Source organism: Crocodylus siamensis, chromosome 4 (genome assembly GCF_052110815.1).
Source record: "Crocodylus siamensis isolate JL-2025a chromosome 4, ASM5211081v1, whole genome shotgun sequence".
NCBI lineage: Eukaryota > Metazoa > Chordata > Crocodylia > Crocodylidae > Crocodylus > Crocodylus siamensis.
This window is the reverse complement of record NC_143398.1, coordinates 20,626,209-20,646,970: the sequence shown is the minus strand read 5'-3', so window position 1 is coordinate 20,646,970 and position 20,762 is coordinate 20,626,209.

Genomic DNA, 20,762 nt, shown 5'->3' with positions numbered 1-20,762 from the left:
GCACCCCGGCCTTACTCCTCCTCTGGTACTCCCTTCTAATGTGTGACCCGGCTTCCTACAGACGGGCCGACTGCCTCACCGGTCTGACCGACCCTTATCTTAGGGTTCCTCATGTCCTGGTTGACCCGGGACTGGGTCACGGCCAAGGCAGGGTTTCACTGCGGGGTCCCTGACCCGAGCTCCCCGGCTATAACCCTCAGCTGGGGTATCCGTTTTAACAGGAAAACAAACCTGAAAAACTGAAAGCTAGGCCCTCACAGCCCTACTGGCTGGGCCTCTTACCCGGACCTTCCCAGGCCCCCTTTGGACAATCCCTATCTTATTCTATGGCTGTAGCCAGCTGGCGTCAATCTCCGCCCAACAGCGCCTCCTCAGCACTCTTCCGGGTCCCGACCCTCCCTGGAGATGTCACATTCCTGCACCAGCATCCCAACCCAGGACCTGCAAGTCCTGCGTGTCTCAGCTTCTCAGTCCCAAAATTCCCTGCCGCTTGATTCCTCATCCTCGACGCTCGTCTGCCGCTCCTCACTCGTCGTCCTGCAGCTGGCTGTGGCTGGTATCCTCCCCTTCCCCTGGGTAAGCTGTGGCTCCTCGCTGGGGTTCTTTGTCCTTCTCTCTGGGGACTTAGCCATTTGCTTGTTCCCGGAGTTCTCTGCTCCTCGAGCTGAGCGGTTGGCAGCTCATCCTGCCCGGGAGCTTCCTGTCCCTCCTACCGGGGGGTCTGTGGCCCGTTCCCCTCTAGGGTCTTCTGCCTCAGCTGGTGCGAAGCTCCCAGCTTGTTCTTCCCCCGTCCTCTCTCGGCGGCTGCTTTTATCGCCGGCGTCCGTTTGCCGGCACTGACTTCCGGTCGCGTCGGTGTAAACAAGCGGCAGATGTCCCACTCGGGCTCTGCCGCTGCTGTGGGTAAGTCCCGTTCTGGTTCCCCGGGACAGGTAGGTTTAGGTTAGATATCAGGAGGCGCTACTTCACGGTCAGGGTGGGTAGGGTCTGGAACCAACTTCCAAGAGAAGTGGTGCAGGCTTCTACCCTGGGGGTGTTTAAGAGGAGGTTAGATGAACATCTTGCTGGGGTCGTTTGACCCCCAGTATTCTTTCCTGCCATGGCAGGGGATCGGACTAGATGATCTGCTCAGGTCCCTTCTGACCCTAGAAACTATGAAACCATGACTGGTTCAGTCTTCATTTAAAACTACCTATAACAATTTATTTAAGCTTTAAAACCGCTGGCTCACGTTGTCTGCACAGGGCATATAGTGTGAATTAAAAACAAGCAGAAATCTTATCAGGGGATAAGGCACAATGCTGCATTTATCAGAACGTGAAACATACAACATGAAAAGAATAAAGAACAATAAGGTTATCTGCTTCACTCATTCCCATACATATTCATTCATTCATTCATTCATTCACTCATACAAAAGAGGCAAGCACACACACAGATAGTTAGACAGTCCTGCATAGGTTAAGGTGTTACCAAATTCTAAAGTTGGCCAGGTCAGTCTGGTGGCCAGCTGGACTGACCATGAGGAATGGAGTCAGGTCTTGTTGGATGTGCCCAAAACTCTGTCTTGCAGGTGGACAGACCCAAAGCCTTTTCTTTGTGTTCATTCTTTATAGCAAGAGCTCTCCATACAAACCTATGGATTATGCAAGATGGGATTGGTAGAATGTGATCTTCTGGCTTTGTGGTCTGCAATCTTCAGAGGGGTCATTGCTTGTAGTCTTCAGCTGTCAGGGTGAAGGCATGAGTTAGTATTTGGTAATCTTTAATTGCTGACTCGACATCACTGCAACCTTTAACTGTTAAACCACAGAAAGCTATTTTCACCTGCTGCAAGAGGACTGTCTTCCTTCACATTGTCAAATACATACATCATTCATTCTTTCATGACCTCTTTTCAAAGATGCCAGATCTATCACAGACCTTACATAAGCATTTTTCGTATACCAAATTTAAGTTCTAAAATCATGAGACCAATATGCAATAGGAAATTTAAAATAGATGGTTAATTCCAGAAGAATAATGACTGATAAAAATATTATGGAAAATAAATCATAACAAAATTAACTTTATCTTAATGGCTAAATAATTCATTAGAAAAAAATTGCAGTATAAGCGGTTAAAACAATTATAGCTACTGCAATAGAACAACATGAAAACACACAAAGATAAAATGAGACAATGCTACCACAAAGACTCTTCTGATGGCTCTGTTGCAAATCCAGGGATTTCTCTGATTTTGCAATTTCTATCACACATTTTTTTTTCTCTTTCACTTTATATGTTTAAAAGAGAATGGAGTTAAAAGTATGTAAACAGCTGTAAATAAATACTCCTGTTTTCTTAGTGGACTTTTATTCTTACAACTAGTTCCAAATGCCCATTTCCAAGCCTGTTTAACACTTTATGCATTTGTAGCATGTTGGCAGTGGAGAGGGAGGGGGGCAGGCAGGCGCCTAGGATCTGTGGAGTAATGGAAGATTGAGGGCATGCCTGGAGGGACTGTGAATGGGTGGAAGGTCTGGGGCATGCTCCCTTGCTGGGAAGTAGTGGGCTATGAAGAAGTCCCTAGGCAGTCCCACAGGGTGGGGGGACTGGGGCCACAGCTGAGACCATTCTGGACAACCCAAGGAATTATGTGGAAAAAAATTCAAAATAATGTGCAGGAAAACTCAAAATTATCCAATATTAATAGTGTGTTGTTTGTTTGGGGTTTTTTTTTACAAATTAAATGAAATATAACACTATTTGAACCTTTGTTAGAAATATATGCAGGTACTTTGTACGGATGTGGGTTTGGTGTGGGGTGTGTATGGGGGGGATTTGTGAAGGTGTTGGAGGTAGATGTGGGGTTTGTAGCAGGGGGTGGGGTTGGGGGTGAGGTTTCTGGGGGGTGTGGGCATGAGAGTGTTGAGTTTGTAGGCAGGTGTGAGTGTGTGTGAAGGGGTGGGTACGGGAACTGCACGCTATCGGCCTGATCTGTGCCTCTTTGTTCAGCATCCCACAGGAGTGTGGGAAGCTGCATATGGAAGCCCGGAGCCTTCCCAGCCTGCCCTGTGGTGCATGGTCCAGGAGCTGCGTGCTATCAGCCAAGTGGGTTCCACGTTTCCATGTGTGGTTTCTCTGAAGCTGCACATGGAAGCATGGAGCCTGCTGGGGGCAATTATCTCTTCCCACAGCCCCCAACCCCACCTCCCAGCCCTGGCAATCACCCACACCTGCACTTGCACCTGCCACCCAGGGCATGCCCCCAGTCCTGCCGGTGCCCCGCATCCATAACCCGCAACCCCCCAGCCCTGCCAGTCCCCTGCAAGCCCCACTTACCTGACAGGCTCCAGGAGGGAAAAATGAGCCTGCGCCAAGCCTTGGGTGACTGAGAGGCTTAGGTCTCACCCTTTCCCCCTCTCCCTCCCTACCCTTTCAGGCAGGGTTGGGGGTTTACCATCTTTCTGGAAGAAACTCTTGCAGGCTGGAGCTCAAAGTCACACATGTCATGAGTTTTGCTTTGAACAGTTTGAGGTGCAGTTTCACAGGAACCCCTGAACCTTCTCCTTGAAACCTGGCAAGTTTCATGCCCTCAGAAGGGGTTACCATCCTTGTAATTTTCATGTGTATCAGGCAAGAAATGCCAAAGTTACAGGCATTTTAGTGATACCCTGTTATAGCCAATGGCTGAAACTCTGAAACAGCATCAAAACTCCTAAACAGATTCAGCCAAGTTGAAATTGAACAGTGATCCAAAACACCAGAATGAATCACTGTCCTCCAAAATGGCTGAATCTGAAATCGAAATAAGACATAGCTGTTTCACATAGCCCTAGTAAGTGGTAAGTGCACTATCAAAAATAACCCCAGTTAACCAAAGGATGACAAATGGATTTAGATATCCTGTATCCTTATTCGCCGCTGCACTTAGCTCCATGGATTTTAGCTGATTTACAAATTATAAAGCTGGAATAACAGTTGTGAATCAAGCCCTCTGAAGTGTCATTGAGGTTTTATATAGATAGAAGAGCCCTGCTTTGTATATATCTCTACATCTGAAATTAAAGAAACAAATAATTGTGAACCAGCAACATTTTGAAAAGCTGAAACCTGACTTTAAGAGTTGGTAAATGTTTGCCATTGCCCTAGTACTGGAAGGAATTCTGCAGGGTCAGAACCTTGCACCCGCCTGGATCCCAGCCAGGTCATGTGGTATTCCTACTCTACAGGGGTTCATCTGTGACGAGTTCATTGCAGGACTGAGGCCAAAGGCTCCAGTCTAGTATATATACACACACGAAGCACTTCAATTGCATGACTAGTTCAGCTATTCATCAAATCCTGTTGTAGTACTTCCGTGGTACTACTCACATACTCCTGTGGTAAACTGGCCACATTGAGTTAGGGCCTAAAATAGCTGTCTGAATCTAAATCGGATCAAATCATGAAATTCATCACTTGTTGGCAGGTTAGTAAGCACTATTTGATGGCCCTGTTGGCACTGGCAGTAGATAAGGTCCATCCTGAAAAGCTGTCAGTATGCTGGATTACATGTTTTGAAAGCTTCTGCAGAACCAAGTAAGTATGGAAGCCATCAGAGTAATCCCATCATATCATGTGCATATGTGGGTCTGTGTATTTAAGGATACCCTGCTTTTGATTTTTGCTTTCATGGTTCCTCTTCTGAAGATGGGGAAAAGATTTAACTAACTAATTTGCTGCCCTGGCACTTTTCAGTTACTAGAATAAAACAACAACAACAACAAAATAAAAGCCAGAATAAATGCTTTAGAGTGGCTGAGCCTATAAAAATGAGAGGCAACTTCTTAGATTTCTCTGCAAGGTTTTTTAAATTTTATATACAGAAGGCTGGGTAAACTGTAGAAACCAGAAAACTGCAGAGAATGAATCTGTCAGACTTGTTTCTTTACAGGCTTTACTACCAGTTTAATTTTTTACCTAGCAAATGTGCAGAAATGTTGATTTTCAGTAAGTGTACTTAGCTGGAAATTGAAATTCAGTTATGGCTCTACACTCCCAAGGCAAACAGAGAGCCAAACAATTTGCAGTACCTTGTCATTGCTCAGTCACAGTCTTACTATTCTGGATTTTAGAGCAAAAGAGGTGAACTATGAATAAAGTCCTTTTCATCCCATTCATCTTCCAGATCCTAACTACAAAATAATGCAATTTATGAACCTCAGCCACCTGAGTACCTGATTGTTCTGAGGTTCCTGCTTGGCAATTTTCCTTATAAATCTATGTTTTCTTCCTATTGTAATTGCCCAGACTTAAAGAACTATAGGGAGATAACAAGAAGTACCATCACAATGGGGTCTGAAATCTAAATGGAAATGTCTCTCATCAGATGAAATGGTACATTCATCATAGTGTTCTGTGGAGATGAAAAGTGATTGTTTAGATATGATAAAATAAAGCAAATGAGGGAAAGTGCAGTGACTCTGGAGATACAAATGTGAAAAAACCTAGTAGCTTAGGAGGTTCCAAGCTATATGTAATTTATAAGTAAAGCAACCATAAAATGAACAAAATTCAGCAGTGTTTGCTCACAGTTGGTGTTAAGTGGCAAAGGCATTAGAGCAGAGGAATCCTGAAGACTCAGGTAAAAGTTCATGAGAGAATGCAGCAATGAATATAATTATCCAAACAATCCTTTCTCAGAAACTGGATTGTGTCCTTCAACATTCATTTTTTTTTATAGATTGCAGTTTCCCTATTGAAAACCTTGTTTATCTGTATAAATTCTTTATCCATCGTTCTATACAAAGTACTCAGGGGAAAATAGTGAAATAATGAGAATTATGAGAAAAATGCCTTAATATTTGGCACTGGCTAAATACTGTGGACTCATTAATGCCAAAGGGGTCAGACTGAATCCTATGATATGCTACTTAATATTTATATTCAAGCTGTAAAATGATTTTTTTTGAACAGTTACTGGAATGGCTGTAAGTTAATATGCTGAGCATGTGACCAGTAGTAAAATTCAATTCCTGGATCACTACTGATTGGTTGTATGGCCTTGGCGATTCAGACCCTAGGTCCAGATTCACTTTGAACACATAGGTAAAATTTAGTCACCTAAATTCCAAAGAGTGATTCAGATTAGCCCTGTCCACTAGCCACAAAATAGAGTAGGCACTCCATTTTGGACTGCAGAGTTTCCTTGGCGCCTGAACTTGGTCTTCTGTTTGTGTTCATAAGTGATCCAGTTTGACCAGCTACGTGCCTGACTCCCATCTACATTCTGCTACAGTTCAGGTAAGTGTGGGGAAAGTGTTGATTTCCTGAGGTCACTAATCCATTAGACACACTTGGGATACTCCTAACTCATGCTAACAGCATTGAGTTCATATCAGAATACTGATGATGCTACTTTTGCAAATATAGGATTTGCCCAGGAGTTCAAACTTGCATCTCTTCCATCTCTTACAAAGGGATTAAAATTTACTTCAACCCTAAACCTATTTCTAAAAAAAATACCCAGGTTACTGTGGTAACCAGTCTGTATGTTTGCGGCAAAGGGAGAGCAAGATGGGGGTACCCTCAATCCTTCCTGCTAAGGTTGGGCTATTGAGTGGCCATGGGTGTGAGGGTGTTGGGGATAGAAGGCTAGTGGTTCTGATATTCCTCATGGAAACCTGTTTCCTCTCCCCCCCGCCACTTTTTTGGGGATTGCTCTTTGGAGCTGCATAGCTATATTACCATAAATTTGGTCCTTTGGATTGTCTTCAGGGGACAAACTACTTCAGTTTTAGATATTCAAATTCTAAATATAGGTGTCTGTATGGCCAAACTGAATCTTGTCTTTAGGCCAGATTTTCAAAAGTTGGGTCTGAAAAATCCTATTTAAGCTCTCACCTAGGTTTTGTTGAGTTCAGGGTGGCTACAAGTAGGGGAATAATTTGGCCTATTGACACGATAGATGTAAACAGAGCAAGAAAGATATAAGTATGGGTTAGTATCTAACCTTAGGCAGCCAAACTTAATCAGTTTTGCCTTTGAGACTAACTCTGAAAAGAAGACAATGACATTATGCATTTAGCTTACTCATGAAATGTTAAATTCTGACTGGTTTCAGTGAATCCCCTGAAATTGTTAATTTCTTAAGGGATATGGGGGTGGGAGGAGGAATTCCTTTTATCTTTTAGTTTCTATTTTAAGGTATTTTAAAAGGGCTGAATCAAATCTGATATTTGTCCAGGCTTAAGGTGCTTAAATGAAGGGGTTTTGTCTGAACATATTAGACCAGCGTGCAAGCTCAGTATAGTTGAGAAGAACAAAGGTGAGGTGCTGAACTACTCTCCCAGCCCTCAGTTGTCCAGAGGCTAAATCATTTCCAAGTATTACTTAATGCAGCCTTGGGCTGCTTTAAGTGACACCACTTGGGTCAGGTACAGAGATTACACTTTTACCAGTGTAAGTGATTGGAACCCGGTCTATACCCATAACAGAACAGAAGTTTGGCATACATAAACTGGTCTCAAAATGGCAGAACTTGGTCTAAGATTTGCCTCCCCACCAACAGGCGAATGTGTGCTCTGTTCACTACCGATCCAAACTACACCGCTTACAGAAAACTGTAGCTTAAATTGATTCTGCCTTGGGCTTTTTGAATGTCTGTACCCAGCCTAAGAGGTTTTCCATAGGGACTTCTGGTCTCAGGCAAAGTTCTGTGTGTTGCACTCTGCTCTCTCTCACCTCTGCCATGCATCCTACAGCTTCCCCTCTATCCCTGGCAGTCCTCAATTACTCTCAGTAGTGCAAAGTAGCTGACTTTGAGACTGAGGATCTGGCCCATTGACTTCATAGTTTCATAGTTTCATAGTAGCTAGAGTCGGAAGGGACCTAGGTAGATCATCTAGTCCGACCCCCTGCCTTAGCAGGAAAGAGCACCGGGGTCAGATGACCCCGGCAAGGTGCTCATCTAACTTCCTTTTAAAAATCCCCAGGCTAGGAGCCTGCACCACTTCCCCTGGAAGCTGGTTCCAGGCCCTAGCCACCCTGACTGTGAAGTAGCGCCTCCTAATATCTAATCTAAACTTACCCTCCGCCAGTTTGTGACCGTTATTCCTGGTCACTCCTGGCAGCGCACGGGGGAACAGGGACTCCCCCAATACCTGTTGATCCCCCCTGACCAGTTTGTAGCAGGCCACAAGGTCCCCCCTTAACCTTCTCTTGTGGAGGCTAAACAGGTTCAGGTCCCGTAGCCTATCCTCATAAGGCCTGCCCTGCTGACCCCTGATCATACGAGTGGCCCTCCTCTGAACTCTTTCCATATTGTCCACGTCCCTCTTGAAGTGTGGCGCCCAGAACTGGACGCAGTACTCCAGCTGCGGCCTGACCAGTGCCGCATAGAGGGGGAGGATCACCTCCCTGGACCTGCTCGAGATGCATCTGTGGATGCATGACAGGGTACGATTGGCCTTCTTGACTGCCTCCCCACACTGCCGGCCCATGTTCATCGTGGAGTCAATGACGACTCCAAGATCCTTTTCCGTCTCCGTGCTGGCAAGAGGGGAGTTCCCCAACCTGTAAGTGTGGTGCCGGTTCTTCCTCCCCATGTGCAACACCTTGCACTTATCAGTGTTAAACCCCATCCTATTCTCATCCGCCCACCGTTGCAACCTGTCAAGGTCAGCTTGTAGCCTATTGCACCCTTCTAGTGCACCCACATCCCCCCACATCTTAGTGTCATCAGCAAACTTGAACAGGGTGCTTTCTACCCCCTCATCCAAGTCACTGATGAAGATGTTGAACAGTGCAGGCCCGAGGACCGAGCCCTGCGGAACCCCACTGCCCACGTCCTTCCAGGTCGAGAAGAACCCATCCACTACCACCCTCTGGGTGCGGCCCTCCAACCAGTTGGCGACCCATTTGACCGTGTGGGCATCGACACCACAGTCTCCCAGCTTTTTGATGAGGACAGGGTGAGAGACAGTGTCGAAAGCCTTCCGGAAGTCCAAAAAGACTACATCCACAGCAACCCCTGCGTCTAATGATTTGGTGACCTGATCGTAAAAGGCCACCAGGTTGGTCTGACAACACCTGCCACTGATAAACCCATGTTGGTTGCCCCTGAGCATGCATTCCCCCGCAAGGCCTTCCTGGATGTGTGCCAGGATAATTTTTTCAAAGAGCTTACCCGGGATTGAGGTCAGACTAACTGGCCTGTAATTTCCCGGGTCCTCTTTTTTTCCCTTTTTGAAGATAGGGACCACATTGGCCCTCTTCCAGTCCTCCGGCACCTCGCCAGAGCACCACGAGTGCTCATAGAGCCGTGCCAGGGGTCCCGCAATGACCTCAGCCAGTTCCTGTAGAACCCTAGGGTGAAGATCGTCCGGACCAGCAGACTTGAACACGTCCAGCCTCTCCAGAAGTACCCTAACTAACTCCTCGCTAACCCTTGGCCCAGGCGTGTCTCTCTCGGGGCCCGAGGGGGGCCCAGCAGGGAGGTGGCTGAACTGGTCCCTACTTAGGAAGACAGAGGCAAAGAAATCGTTAAATATGTTAGCTTTGTCATCTGGCGTGATGACTAAGTTGCCCGTCGTGTCCTGCAGGGGCCCCACATTACCCGGGACCCTCTTTTTACCCCCTATGTATTTGAAGAAGGACTTCTTATTGTCCTTAATCCGGGAAGCTAGTCCTATCTCCAACTCTGCCTTGGCCCTCCTGACTGCCCCCCTACATCCTCGGGCGACTATAACATAGTCCTTCTTGGCGATGACCCCATCTCTCCATTGGGTATATGCCTCCCTTTTAGCAAGGAGACATTCCCGGATGCTCTTAGTGAGCCATGGGGGTTTATGTGCCCTCCTGCTCCCTTTGACCCTTGTTGGGATTACCTCCCTTTGGGCATGGAGGATCGTCTCCTTAAGGAGCAACCACTCACCTTCGACATCTGATTCCCTTCCCCTCTGGGTCCTCAGCGCTTCCCCAACGATCCTCCTTAGCTTGTTGAAGTCAGCCCTCCTAAAGTCTAGGGCTGTTGCCTTGCTGCAGCCCTTTGCCACCTTACGCTGGATGGTGAATTCCAGCAAGCGATGATCACTGTCTCCCAGGTGGCCCATCACCCGCAGCCCCCTCACCAGGTCATCACCCGTGGCCAGCACTAGGTCCAACAAGGCGTCTCCCCTGGTGGGACTGTGCACCTCCTGGGTTAGATGGAGGTCCTGCAGTCTGGCTAAGAACCGACGTGAGCGATCAGACTTGGCTGACTGCTCCTCCCAGCAGATGTCTGGGAAGTTCAGGTCCCCCATGATGACCACATCCTTAGCCCTCACTGCCTCTGTAAGCTGACCTAAGAATTCCAGGTCGAGCTCTTCTCCCTGGTTGGGAGGTCTATAGTAGACTCCCACCGTTAAGTCTCTCTCCCCTGGACTGCCTTTTACTCTAACCCAGAGCACCTCAGAGTGCCCCCCCTCTACCCCCATGCTAATTAACGAGGAAGTATATTCCTCCTTGATGTAGAGTGCTACTCCTCCACCTTTCCTTCCTATCCTGTCCTTCCTGTATAGCCTATAGCCCTTGACACTCACCGCCCAGTCATGCGATGAGTCCCACCACGTTTCTGTGATCCCTACTATGTCAGGGCTGGTGACAGCTAGGAGGAGGGCGAGTTCCTCCTGCTTCTTCCCCATACTTCGAGTATTCGTGTAGAGGCATTTGAGGCCTTCAGCGGTAGGTGCAATGTCAGATCCACTTTTTTTTTCTTTGATGAACATGAGGATTTATTGTGGCTCTAGGAGAATATTGACCTTGGCTTCTCCTCAGTTAATATTTAACTTTCAGGTCAATAAATCTTGAAATTCGCCTATCCAGGAGTCAATATCAGCTTAATCTGCATTGGCAGGGTACACCTTAAAGGCTCCTCTGTAGCTGATAATTGATTATGTTGTCACTGACTACCATGAAGAATCCATATTTAATATTAAGCCTGATGACAGAAAGCTTCCTATTATAAGTCAACAGGATTGTTATGTAATGGATCTGTTATTTGTGCGTGAGCAGTAGGTTTTGATAAATTACTTACATAATTAAGTAGGCTGACATTTAGACCTCATTCTTCTTTCCTTTATATCATTTTGAAATCATTAGCATCTCTAATGGTTTCAGTGAGGAATCACTATTGTGAAAGTGATGTAAGAGTGGAAGCAGGTGTCTAACACTGTAAAGCATAACTGAAAAGTTAATTCAGTAATTTCATCACAAGTAGGCACCAACACCTTGTCCCTCTCTGCCTGGAAAGAGTGGCAGACAAAAATATGACTCAATTCTCTATTTGTTGCCTTTTTTGTGCTTGTGTAGAGTCCAGCAAAATGAATTCAAGGTCTGCATCGTTAACTGCTAGGCGCGGTGGCTGTAATAACAACAATACCTCTTACACAGCCTCTATGCTTGGGAGGCTTTTTCTGAGCAGTAGGGTAGAGAAAATTTGAGTCCCTCTAATCATTCAGGAATGGAGTATCCATATCTACTACACAGTTTGGAACAGAAACTTTCAGGTTAGAAAGATCCTGACTATTAGTGGTAGCAAGGGCAGATTAAAGGGAATAAGTGCCCTAAACCAAGCTATATGATGTGACCACCTCCCCCACCCTCTAGCTGGCTTTTGTACATGCTCCTTGAAGTTCCCTGATTACCAAGTGTGCACAGGCTGGGCACTCATCACAGTGAACAGAGCCCACCCCCTTACGGGGCCCTGCACATGCAAGCTGTGACTTAATTTTTACCCTTACTATTTCATACATGCTGGGACATCCAAAAAAGCATCAAACTTGCATGAATTTCCATGGGACTAAGGCCACAGTACTATGCATTTGTACCAGACCCATGTAGCTGGTTGCCCCTGGGTTTCAACACTGAGGCAGTTTGGACACAGAGGTGGGGGTTCTGGTCCCTTGCCTCAACCTATTTATTTATTTTATTCCAATTGCTGTTTAATGTGAAATGTGTAAATGCTATTGGGAGTAAGATCTAGGACCTAGATCTCCATTTCAAAGAGAGGGCCTTACCCGGTTAAGATCTATAATTCAGGCTTCTTTTGAATTTCTTTTTGGCCACATGACTTTTTGCTTCATGGTTCAACAGGAAGGTGCCTGCATCCAGCCTACCAATAGTTTGGTCATTAGTATACCGTTCTGGGAGTGGGGAATATGGATATGAAGCTCCTCGGGCTGAGAAATGTTGATAACCCAGGTCTCCCACTTACTAGTCAAGTCTGCTTATTACTGTTGTATAAAAGACACAACATTTCTTTTGACCACATTTCTGAATTAAAGTGACTGTGACTTCTTGTACTAAAATCAGTATTGTAAGTGTGTGTTAGATGTGCTGATATGCCTACCAAATCAAAACCTGCAGGGCACTTGGGGACTATATCATCTGGTTTCTGGATCATCTGGTCAGGTTTAGATAGGAACTGGGGCCATTTTAATCTGAGTGGGGTTGTTACAAACAGGATTGGTTTTTGTCGGACCCCCCCGCCCCCAGGTTTGACACGGCAACTCGTCTGATATGGTATCAAGTGAGCTTTAATCCCTGTGCAATATTACAGGTTTCCTCCCCATAATACTACCTGACAAATGGCACCTTGGATGTTACAGCAGTGACCACTGCGGTACCATGCCTCGGGGTTTCTACCGGGTTTGTGAGATGTGAGTTTCTGGTTACACCATTGTTAGAGCAGGGACTCAGCAGGTGTGTGTCCTGCCAGGGTCACAGCATGCTACACACATTTGTTCCTTTCTTTGTCCATTACTTTTATTGTTTTTTCACCCCAAATTGTCCAATCCCCTGGCTCTGTGCCAGGACCATTCCGTATAGGGACACTGTTGCACCTTGCTCGCCTAGCACACCAGTCACAGTACTCACATCTGTCAGTGCCAGAGAAGGTGCTCTGTTTAATTTTGTTGCTTACGTCTGGGAAGGCCTGGACTCTTGCTAAAAAGCCTCAACATAACTCAGTTTGCCCACTACACTCCCCTCCTTGATGCCCTGAAATATGGTGGCATTACACAGACATTGGATGACCCCTCGCATGTGACTTAAGGTATGTGGGTTGCTCCCACATTCGAGACATGGATCTTTTTCTGGTGAATAGGCCACCACCATGCCCTGTGTGAACTTAATTTATGGGGAGTTTCAGAGGACAGCCTACAATTCTTTTTCCCTCGCTTTAGCTTCAAACCCAGCGAAGAGCTTTCCCATTCGGCAAATGAGCACACACTGGATGGTGATAACAGGACTCCCAGTACTAAGACCACCAGAAGGGGGTGTAGGGCCACATTAAGGATGTGGGTTGCAATGGGCGACCAACCCACCAAAGTTTTTCCACCTGTGGTGTTGAGTAGATTCATTGATGTCTTGGGGGACTGAAATAATAGGGTTTTTTTATTTTTTAATTACAACAGAGGTCCTGTCAGCTGTGTTCTGTACCTCCTTGACTTTTTGCTGAGGGTCAGATTTTGTATGGCCAGGAGTAAATTATCAGGTGTTATTCCTAAGTGCATTTTGTTAAAGTCCTCTTTATTAAACATGTTGAAGCTGCAGTTGGTTATTTGTTGACATACCAATGGTTGGGTATAATTAAAATCACATCAGTAACATTTTACAAATGCAGCTAATGCATAACACAATTAAACTTGATTTTTTTTGTACCAAACAAACTTTTTGATGTTTCAGTGGTGGTTTACATCCTTTTAATCTACAGTGGCTACCCAGGCAACACTACTGTGTTCTTGAGTCAAATTAAGCTTTGTTTTAAACCATTTTTTAAACATAAAGCTTCCAGGTTTTTGGAGCATTAACTCTGCAGGTTTTGTTTCCTTTAACACTGCAGTTCACTGCAGTCTCTTATACATGTTGATATTATAAATAGCATTTAAATACCAATTAGATTCTTTTTATAGGCTTGAAAACTTTTCATCAGGTTGTTTCCTAAAAATACACATATTTTTAATAAATGCTATTTTGCTACACAAGTCAAATTTACAACTTAAAATTTTTATATGAATTGCTGCCCTTTGTTTTAAATATTAGAACAACTTTCCAGTCCCAGCTGGACAGAAGTGTCCTGGTCTGGGGTCAACAGACAAATTTAACTTTTAGAGGGGGGTATTACCAATTATTTTTATCACATTTTTGTGATATTCATATGCATTTAAACTTTTGACAACTTAAAACAAACCAACCAACGAAACAACACAAAACAGATAAGACAGTTTTTGTTGCAGTGGTAAAGCCATGGCTTGGGTGAGGAAGATGCTGTTGATTTGATGGTAATGAGGTATTATGGACTATCAGTTACCTTTTCTACTGGATTGATTACACTATGATTTTTGTAAAATTAAAAAACACACAAATGTTTACGGAAAACTCCTTGCAGTGAACTATTATTTATATTTACAATGCTGACGTATTGTGGCAATGGACACATCATTGCAATTCTTGGGGTATGCTTTTATACATATCAAATGACAAATATTATTTATATTTTTTAAATCATTTTGAATGGCCCATTGCCCCATTTTGGCGATTAGAATTGGGGATCTTGACAATTTTTTTCCAAATGTGAGATTGAGGGATGCCATTACCTTTGTTACAATTTAACCAAGTTGCCATTTTAAAAGATGAGTTTTTCCTTTAGAGGGACAAGTTCTCCCTCCAAATTTTACTTAGAAAGCTTTTAAAACATTTTTATGGTTATTGTGAAATCTTTAGGATACTTGGATAGAGCAATATTGTTGTTCCCCGAATATAAATTTAAAATGATACCAGCACTTTTGTGCCAAAGAAATAGAAAACAAAACAAAATAAAATAAAACATGCATTAGCCAAATTCAATACTGAAAATCATTTTACCTCTCCTGCTATAGTTGCTAGAATTTCAGGGTACTTTGCTACAACAGGAGTCACAACAGTTGTTACTGCATTTAAAGCTCTGAAGTCTATTACTAGTTTTAAGGGTTTTCCCTTTGTCTTTAGTCAAATTGAGGAGTTACACACACTAGGCATCTGTACTATTACCTCCTGACTTAAATTATCTGCTATGAGTTATAATCCTATTTCAGCTTCTAGTGAATATTTACACTGCCTTTGTGCATGGGGGGGAGGGGGGTTGGTCCCTGAATCAAGGCACAAGTCTGTATCTTGCCAATTTAACCTTTTTTTTGCTCAAACCTTAGAAAATGCCTCCATTCAATTGTCTTGGTTAACCCTATCAATCAAAAACCTTAATAGCTGCATACCGAGTCTTTATAAATACTTTTCTTTCTAGGATATCTACACTATTCATAAACACCTTAATGATCTTGCAAAGCAGCCTACTTCCTAGGCTTTACTTTTTTTGCAACCTCTAGCACAGGGGTTAATTCTCTCTTCTACTGGCTTTCTATCAGACCAGTGATAGGAGTTATTTTACTTAACCCAAACAGACCCTATTTTTAAACAACTGACTTCAGGCACTTTTTCTTCACTGCATTTTTTTTAAAAACACTTTCCACATCTTCCTCTGTGTAACAGAGCTTTTACAGCTGTAACTTGCTTCTCCTGTTTTTCTGCTAGCCTCTGTCTTTTTTTCCTTTCCCTCTCTTTCACAGTTTTTTGCTTTCTGAATCTTCCTGTGTAAGGAAACAAACCTTGAATGAGTGAACCTAGTGGATTTTACCTTTAACTCCCTCACATACAGGCACCGTCTGTATGGGGGCAGTTTCAATCATAATGGTCCAGACCTCGAACTTTTTAGGAACTGGATCTCCCTACTGTCCCCAAAATGGGTGTAAAGGGGGAAATCAGGGGACCAGGCTGTGACCCTTCTTGTTCCCCAACCCCTAAAGGTTACTTAACCCTTATGCATTATTATAGGTTTTTTCTCTGTAATACATCCCGACAAGTGGCTTTTTGAATATCTTAGTAGCCATCTGTGATGTTTGTTCCTGCTTCCTTAGTTACTCTCCTTAGTTATACCTATCCTCTCTCCACTGTGGGATTTCCACTGTGGGATTTGGGTTGGGCCCCTGAATAGTAGACCTTCCTCCTCAGATCCAAATACTTGGACTATACTAGCTCTTCACAACAAACAAAAACCAGAGCCTTACACAGTCTGTTTTCCTATTTCAAACACTCGCTAACAATCAGCAATAAATCATCTCAAAACCTCAAAATCTCAAAACTCTCAAGACAAAACAATCTTATAAGCATTTCTCCTGTCAGTTCTCACTAGGATCTCGGACCAGCCCCCCATTTGTTGTACTTAAAAAGTAGGGTTTTAAACCTAGTGCTCTGAGAATTGACACAACACTCAGTTGATTAATAGCAGAAATGCTTGCTTTTTAAAAACTACCAACAATCTACAAAACTAAATGACAGAAAAAGACCCTTTCCCAAAATAAAATAAAATGAATCGTTACAGAAAGTCCTAGTACGTATTTAGTTGCAGTAGTGTTTTCTCACCAATTCAGGCAGAGGAAGCTGGTCTGGTTTTGCAGCCTTCACCAAGCAGGCTCCTTTTCTGGTTCAGCTGGGTGCAATATGACTTCTTGGGTGAACTTGGTCTGAGACAAAAAGACATACAAAAAACTAGAACTCTTGGTTCCAAAATGATATCTTTTACTAGACCAACTGGAAAATGGCAAGAAAATGGTCTATGCTTCTTGATCTTTCCTGGACTGCATACCTTGCTGGCAGTTCTGTTTTGCCTTATACTGTTTAACAGTATAGCTTCAAAGCATTTTTCCTTGATGGATGGCTGATTAAAGTCCTAACGAAACAGGGAGAAAAAGGGTGACTATCATATTACAATTGTTAAATCGCCTGGCTACTGTTTTTGGATTTATACAGTTGTGAAGACTTGTGTTTCTCACAGCTATTGACTAGCCTGGCAATTAAATATGATGGGCCTTGAGTGGTCAAACAAGATACCTAGAGGCATTGGCTACTGGACCTGTCTTTGGATATTTGTTTATCAATGGGGCAAATTTGCAATAGCTAGTACTGGTGATGGTCTCTTTACAAAACTCTAGATATACACTGAATGGTTGAGACATTTGTAACACCTTAGGCATTGGATGCCTGTTTTGAGAAATGTGAGGATGTCATGTACAGGACATCTTTCCTGTATTCAATGTACCTTTTACAGATTTTACTTGAAATGTATATTTAGTCTTTTGTTTTCTCTAGTTGCTAATTCAGTTGAAATGTATATTTAGTTTCCTTGCCTTCTTTAGTTACACTGGCTCAGCCTTTCTTTCTAGCTTTCTTAGTTTTGAGATGCACATATGATGAGTTTGGCAGGTCTCTGCCAACAGTTTTAACCATCACTTTTATTATTTTATGACATGGGTCTAGTATTGGGTACTGCAGGCTCCTTTCTTACACCTAATGGTTTGCAAGCTATTAGTTTGATATTCTTTGTGACAGACTTGTTACCACAACCCAGTCTTGCCCCAGCCACTGTCTTGCATTTTTGTGCAAGAGCCTTCCGCTACTACCTCATGAGTTTAGGGGCCGCCAGGGTTAAGCAGCCACTGAGCAGAGGATTTGTGTATGGCAGTTTTGCATTGCATGCCTAAAGTCCACTTAAGCCAGCGGTGTCAAACATGCAGCTCGCAGGAGGGATTCAGTCGACAGAGTGCTGCCATCTGGCCATTGGTGCTGCCTCTAGGTCTGATAGACCTGCATGGGGTGCTGTGGAGGGCTGATTCACAAGTTGGATCATACCCCTGGGTCATTCCCCTCCCCCCATGAATAACTGATCTGGTGGCTGCTCCAGCCAGTCTAGGACCCAGATCAACTAAACCAGGTACTACATAGGGCACATGTCCCAGAGCTGCCAGGTCAGATACAGCATGTGGCACAGTCTGGTCAGGATGACCACTGTGGGATGGATACTTGCTGGAATAGTGTTGTGCGCACAGGAATCTTATCAGGGGATAAGGCACAACGCCGCATTTATTGGAACATAAAACATACAACATAAAAAGAATAATAAGGTTATTTGCTTTACTTATTCCCATGCATATTCATTCATTCATTCATTCAAAAGAGACAAGCACACACACAGAGAAGTTAGACAGTCCTGCAAAGGTTAAGGTGTTATCAAGTTTCAAAGTTGCTCAAGGTCGGTCTGGTGGCCAGCCAGGCTGACCAAGAGAGTTGGAATCAGGTCTTGTTGGATGCACCCAAAATCCTTCTTGCAGGTGGAAGAGACCCAGAGCCTTGTCTTTGCATTCATTCTTTATAGTGATAGCTGTTCATACAAGCTTATGGATTCTGCTGAGTCAGATGCGAACGCTATTCTTCTTGTCCTGTTGGCAGGCTGGGATTGGTAGGCCATGATCTTCTGGCTTTGTGGTCTGCAATCTTTAGGGGCCATCACTTGCAGTCTTCAGACCTCAGGATGGAGCATGATTTAGTGTTTGGCAATTCTTCATTGCTGACTGGACGTTCACTGCAGCCCTTAACCGTTAAACCACAGAAGGCTATTTTCACCGGCTGCAAGAGGCCTCTCTTCCTTTGTTGCTGGCACATATGTCCATCATTCATTCTTTCATTACCTCCTTCCACATAAACCAGACGTATCCACACACACCAGACAAACTAAAAACCCTTACACAAGCATTTTCCTTATACTAAATATAAGTCGTGAGTCAAATATGTCTAAAATCATGAGATCAATATGTCAAATACATTTATGATAGGCAATGAGAAATTTAAAATAGATGCTTAATTCCAAGCACTAATAATGACTGATCAAATTATAGTAAAAAGTAAATTATAACCAGATAAACTTTAAATCTGGTTAAATCTTTTCTTTATATAGAAGGAGAAATAACAAAATAAACAGTCAAAGCAATTATAATCAATAAAAAATAAGCAACTAAAGCAATTATAGTCACTGCAATACTGAAGTAGATCTACTTGGGTATGCAGAAAGGGGTCCATGGGCCCAATTCAGCCCATGGGCCAGCTCCATGTTGTGCCCCATGTAGGTCTCATGAGACCCAGAGGCAACACCAGGAACCAAATGACATGGTGCTGCAGGCTGGATCTGGATGAGTTTGATACCCCGGACAAGAGCCCAAAGCCTTCTTTGGATTTGTTTTTTAGTAATTTCTCTGCCTCTGTCTTGCCTCCTAATGTGGTAAATTGCTGAATGTGGGTGGCGTATGTGGAAAACTTGCTGGTGAGCACAAAGCCATCAGCATGTTTCTGGGTTCAAGTATTCCTAATTTCTGTGCATCTGGATGTAATCACATTTCTGCTCACTTTGGGCTAGATTTCAAATAATGCTTTATGTCTACATTTGCATAAAAATAGCTTTTCAGTGTTGTGGAAAACATTCTTGCACTCAGTCTGGCCTACAGTTTTCAAAAGCACTTATTTGGCTAGATGAATGCAATGGACGAAATTGTCGTCTTATTCATACTGAAATAATATAGTGTAGTCTAAATCAATAGAGAAGCACCTAAGAACACAATATATTGGATCTGGTTGTTTTTGTCCTATTAAACATAAATAGTTTTAATTGAATTCAGGGGCTAAATTAAGTCTTGGATGCAAGGCTCTTGTCACCCTTAACCACCAAAGTGAGTGGTGCTGGAAGATAGTAGGACTGTGCAAAGCTTCAGAGCTGATTTGATTTGGAGGAGATTCAGCCCAATTTGGCAGCCAAATCGCTCAGTCCAAATCAAATTGGAAAACCAATTAAAAACTCCAAATTGAATCAGAAGCCTCCAAATCAATTCAGAAAATATTTGGCCAATTCAGAGATTTGGCCATAGGCTAAACAGGCAACAGTCCTCAAGGCGCTGAATCGAATCTCCAAATCGAATCACTGTCCCTCCAAATTAGCTGACTCCGAATCCAAAGCAAATACTTGCCGCTTTGCACAGGCTTAATGGGCAGCATGGCTAAAGAATTGTGCATCTCCCAATCTGCATCAGTGAAGTCTCAACAACTTCAGTGTTCCTTTCCTTTTAACACCCCTGTGAGAGGGTGGGGATATACCCATCACCTGCAATCTTTGAGTTCACCTCCACCACTGTTATCATGGAACACAGACAGCTAGCACCAGTGAAGGTGAACCAAGCTCCACATCCACTTCTGTAATGCCTTCTAGGAGGATGCATGGTGATCGGGTACCGCTGAGTTCTTTTTATATGTTATTTTCTGAAATGTAAATATTCCATTCAGATTCTTATGTGGCTGTCATCAGCATCATCTGGGTTACAGGGGCTCTTTAAGCAGTGTGAATGTGTTCTGATATATATTTCTTTTCTTTTCTTTTCTGCTTGCTTGCATTCTCTCTCATTTGGGCTTTTTACGATATATTTAACATGCAATACATGTTCTACATGATTAGAATATAAAAATAAGGTTAAAGTATACTTTGGATGTGGGTTTCTGATGGTCCTTGCCTCTTCTGAAAGTTCATTCCACAATCTCAGACTGGCCCCTAAAGCCTCTATATGTTTAGACTGGATGACTGACAGCTTGGTCTTGCCACCCAAGCAAAAAGTCCCACCCACTCGCTCCTACTCTGTGCCACCTACCAAAGAAATGAGGTGCCACAAATGCCTTGGGAGTGCCTCTGGCACCTCCCTAAAGTATGCTTAAGACTGATGGCTAGGTAGGTTCCTTGTTCCTCTAAAATTATCTCATTTCTGGTGTCGATACGTATGGACCAAGAAAAGGTAGGTGGGGCTTACTGCATTTGAGGTGAGGTGATGTTTTCAGCTGCTATTACATAGGCATTT